This window comes from Cebus imitator, unplaced genomic scaffold (assembly GCF_001604975.1).
Source record: "Cebus imitator isolate Cc_AM_T3 unplaced genomic scaffold, Cebus_imitator-1.0 Scaffold794, whole genome shotgun sequence".
In the NCBI taxonomy this organism is placed as follows: Eukaryota; Metazoa; Chordata; class Mammalia; order Primates; family Cebidae; genus Cebus; species Cebus imitator.
The window spans coordinates 2,562-7,861 of record NW_016108109.1 but is presented as its reverse complement, the minus strand read 5'-3'; the positions used below and the strand labels follow the sequence as shown (position 1 = coordinate 7,861).

The 5,300-nt window shown below is 36.1% G+C and overlaps 1 protein-coding gene across 1 annotated transcript in view; it reads right to left on the bottom strand.

The window, feature by feature from the left end:
- Window positions 1-5,300, bottom strand: part of LOC108297369 (zinc finger protein 501-like) — a 32,722-nt gene that overhangs the window by 25,597 nt on the left and 1,825 nt on the right. The window lies entirely within an intron of this gene.

Here is a 5,300-nt window from a genome sequence, read left to right as displayed (position 1 = left end):
TATTAATGTCCTTATCACATCTCTGCCTGCATGAATGTATTAATGTCCTTATCACATCTCTGCCTGCATGAATGTATTAATGTCCTTATCACATCAGTGGGTTAGTTATCACAGTGTGTGTTTGTTACAGAAGACAGCTCTCTCCCCGTCATGCCTTTGGCCTTGTTATTATGCAGAAAAAGGTCTTTACCTGATGCCAGTGTCATCCTCTCTGCCTTCCCTGCCTCCAGAATCATAAGCTAAATTAATTTGTATCCCTTATAAATCACCCATTTCCTTATAAAATACCCTGTGATATTCTGATATAGCGGGACAGATTTAAAACAGACAGAGTGGCTGAATGAATTTTGAAAAACTGAGTGATAGGTTGCTTAAAAAAGACTCAGTTTTGATTTAAGGACAAACACAGGCTAAAAGGGAAAGAACTGGAAAGAATATTCCATACATATGATAAAAAACAAAAGAGAGCGCAGGCAGGGGTAGTCATACTTTCATTAGACAAAACAGACTGTCAGACAAAACGTGTCACAAGAGACAAAGGAGTTAATTACATAATAATAGAGAGGTTAATTTGCCCAGAGGATAGAAAAATTAAATAGATATATGCACCCAACACTAGAATACCTAATTATAAAAAGCAAACATTAACAGAACTGGAAGGAGAAATATAAAGAAATACAATAAAAGACAATGTTAGTACCCTCCTTAAAACGGATACCTCATTCAAGCACAAAATAAAGAAAACAGTGCACTCCTATAACATTACAGACTAAATATACATATAATATCCCATCCAACAATATGAAAATACACATTCTTCTGAGAATACACGAAACATTCTCCAGGACAGAGCACATGTTAAACCAAAAGTAAAAAACGGTACATATTTTCAAATTCAAAAAAAATAAAATTCTATCAATTATTTTTTCTGATTGCACTGATATAAAACTGAAAATCAATAGCAGGAACAAAACTGGAAACTCACAAATATGTGACTATTAAACAACACACTCCTGAAAAATCAACGGGTTAAAGAAGAAATCAAAAGAAAAATCAAGCGTATCCTGAGACAAATGAAATTGGCAACAAAAGAAACCAAAACTTCTGGGATGCAACAAAAACAGTTCTAATAGAGAAGTTTATAATAATAAAGTCATACAGTAAGGGAAAAAAAAAGTGTTGAATAAGCACTCTAACTTTAATCCTCAAGAATCTTGAACAAGAAAAATAAAATAATCTCAATGTTAGCATGATTATGGAAATAATAAGAATTAGAATAAAAAGAGACTAAATAGAGACTAGAAAGACAACAGAAAAGATCAAAGAAACTGAATGGAGTTTTTTAAAGAAAACAAAATTGAGAAACTTTTGGCCAGATTAAGCAGAGGAACAAAGAGAGGACTCAAAAAATTACAAATGGCTGGGTACGCTTGCTCATGCTTATAATCCCAGCACTTTGGGAGGCCATGGTGGGTAAATCACTTGAGCCCACAAGTTGGAGACCAGCCTGGGCAACATGGTAAAACCCCTCTCTCCAAAAATTACAAAAATTAGCTGAGCATGGTGGTATGCACCTGTAGTCCTGGCTACTTGGGAGATGGGAGAATCACTGAACCCAGGAGGTTGAGGCCACAGTGAGTCATGATCATGCCACTGCACTTTGGCCTGGCCATCAGAAATAAATAAATAAATAAATAAATAAATAAATAAAAGATGAGTCACTACAACTGATACCACACAAAGAATAAGAGACTGCTATGAACAATTACAGGATAACAAATCAGATAACTTAGAAGAAATAGATTCTTAGAAATCAGTGACTGACCAAGATTAAATCATGAAGAAACAGAAATACTGAACTGACCAGTAATAAGAAAGGAGATTGAAGCAGTAATAAAAAAAAATCCAATGAGAAAAAGTCCATGACCAAATGACTTCATGGGTGACATGTATCACACATTTAAAGATGAATTAATGTCAATCCTTCTCAAATTCTTCTAAATAATTGAAGGGAAAAAACACTGCCACTGCCCCTTAGTTTGCATGTAAGGAAAAGTGGGCATGTAAGTACACGGCTGCAGAACTGCTCCTCTCAGCACACTGCCTACAGGGGAGCCTTGTTCCGCAGGAGCAGTCACAGAGCTGCAACACTGCCAGCTCAATAAAGCTGCTTTCTTCTACCACTAGCTTGTGCTTCAATTCTTCCTGAGTGAAGCCATGAACCTTGCCAGGATAAGCCCCAATTTGGAGGCTTACCTGCCCTGCAAGAAAAGCAATTAAGAAAAAGAAATAAAAGGTACTTACATCAGCAATGAAGAATTAAAATTCTCTCTGCTTGCAAACTAGGTGATTTTACATATAGAAAACCCTCAAGAGCACACAAAAAGAGATAGAGCTAATACACCCATTCAGTAAAGTTGAGGTCACAAAATTAACATGCAAAGATTAGTTGCATTTCTATATACTAACAATAAATGATCTGAGAAAAAAAGTTAACAATCCAATTTATAATAGCATCAAAAAGTATAAAATTCATATGACTCTATTTAACAAAGGAGGTGAAAGATCTGCTCAGTAAAATCTATGAGACACTGATGAATGTAATTTAAAAAGACACAAATAAATGGAAAGATATTCCTTGTTCATGGACTGGAAAAATTAATATTAATAAAATGTCCACATTACACAAAGTGATCTACAGATACAATGTAATCCCTATTAAAATTCCAGTGTCAGTTTTCAAAGAAATATAAATAAATTCTAAAAATTTTTTTTTAATATAGTTTTTGAGACAGAGTCTTGCTGCTGCCCAGGCTGGAGTGCACTGGCATGATTGTGGCTCACTGCAACCTCTGCCTCCTGGGTTCAAGCAATTCTCTTGCCTCAGCCTCCCAGTAGCTGGCATTACAGGTATGCACCACCACACACCTGGCTAATTTTTATATTTTTAGTAGAGATGGGGTTTCACCATGTTGGCCAGGCTGGTCTTGAGCTCCTGGCCTCAAGTGATCCACCTGCTTTAGTCTTCCAAAGTGCTGGGGTTACAGGTGTGAGTCCCTGCATCTGGCGTTCAAAGTTCTATAAAACCACAAATGACTACAAATAGCCAACACAATCATAAGAAAGAAGAATAAAGCTGAAGGCATCACATGTCTTCATTCCAAACTATTACAAAGCTATACTAACCGTGAGTATTACACTGACCTAAAAAGACACATAGACCAATGGGACAGAATAAGGAAACCAAAAATAAACCCATGTGTATACAGTTAGTAATCTTTGACAAGGGCACCAAGATACACAAAGGGAAAAGTACAGTCTCTTCAATAAATGATGCTGGAAAAGATGGATATTCATGAGCAAAAAGATGAAACTGAACATTTATGCTATATACAAAAATGAACTGAAAAAAAATTAACATTTCAATGTAAAACCAGAATCTGTATAATTTTTAGAAGAAACACAGGAACAAGCTCTTTGACATCAGACTTGGTACTGATTTTTTCAATTTTACACCAAAAAAGCGCAATCAACAAAATCAAAAAACAAAAACAAGTGGGACTCTATCAAACTAAAAGTGTCTGCACAGCAAAGGAAACAAAGAACAACATGAAAAAGCAACCTAAGGTCCGGCCTAAGGACTGGGAGAAACTCTATCTAATCAGAGTTTCATATCCAAAATACATAAGAATCTCACATAACTCAATTGCCAAAAATAGTCAATCTGACTTAAAAATATGCAAAGGACCTGATTAGAAATTTTTCCAAGGATGGCATAAAAGTGGCAAACAGGTTTAAGAAAAGGTGCTCAACATAATTAATCATCAGGGAAATGCACATCAAACCTCAATGAGACATCATCTCACATTTACAGAGAGGTACCACAATGAGATATCAAATCATGAGATATCACCTCATACTGTTAGAATGGCTATCATCAAAGACACAAGAGATCACAAATGTTGGTGACTGTGGAGAAAAGGAAACCGCATACACTGTTGGTGGAAATGTAAATTGATCCAGCCATTATGGGAAAAAGGATGGAGGCTCCTCAAAAAATTAAAAACAGAAGTACCATATGAACCTTCAATCCCATTTCTAAGTATATACCTAAAAGAAATACAATCTGGCGGGCTCAGTGGCTCACGTCTGTAATCCCAGCACTTTGGGAGGCCAAGGCAGGCAGATCACTTGAGGCCAGGAGTTTGAGATCAGCCTGGCCAACATGGGGAAACCCCATCTCTACTAAAAATACAAAAAAATTACCCAGGCGAAGTGGCACACACATGTAATCCCAGTTACTCAGGAGGCTGAAGCACCAAAATCGCTTGGAACCAGGGAAGCAGAGGTTATAATGAGCCAAGATGGCACCACTGCACTCCAGCCTGTGTAACAAAGTGAGACTCCATCTCAAAAATAAATAAATAAAATCAGTATGTTAAGGAGATATCTGTACCCCTATGTTGATAGCTGATTATACAAAATATATAGTGGAATATTATTCAGCATAATGAAGAAGGTAATCCTACCATTTCTGACAACAAGGATGAATGAACCAGGTGGACATTATGGTAAATGAATAAGATAGAGAAACACAAACACTGTATAATATCAGTTATTTGTGGAATCTTAAAAAGTTGAACTCATAGAAGCAAAATGTAGAACAATAGGTTCCCATAGCTGAGAGGTGGTAAAAATGGGGATACTCTGGTCAAAGAGTACAAACTTTCATTTAAAAGATAAATTGTGGGGATCTGATGTATAGCACTGTGAATACAGTTTACAATACTCTTGTATACTTGAGATTTGCTAACACAGTAGATTTTAAATGTCCTCTCCACAAAAACCTGGCAACTATATGAGATGATTAATGTGTTAATTAATTTCATTGTATTAATCATTATACAACATATACATATATAAAATCAAATTATCAGGATGTATCCCTTAAATATATATAATTTACAAGTGTGGGGAAAAAAATCCACATGAAAGAAGGAAGCAAAAGAAAAAAGAAAAGGAAAAGAAAGAAAATGAACATAAAGAACACATTATCATTAACCTTCACACTTATCTAGACAAAATTATAAGATACTATTAATTTATAAGGTAAGAGTTGAGAGGTTACTATATACTGGGCAATGTTCTAAGCTCCCCACAGACATTCATTTAGTTAAGAATTCTACATACTGGCCAGGCGCGGTGGCTCACGCCTGTAATCCCAGTACTTTGGGAGGCCGAGGCGGGTGGATCACGAGGTCAAGAGATCGAGACCATCCTGGTCAACATGGTGAAACCCC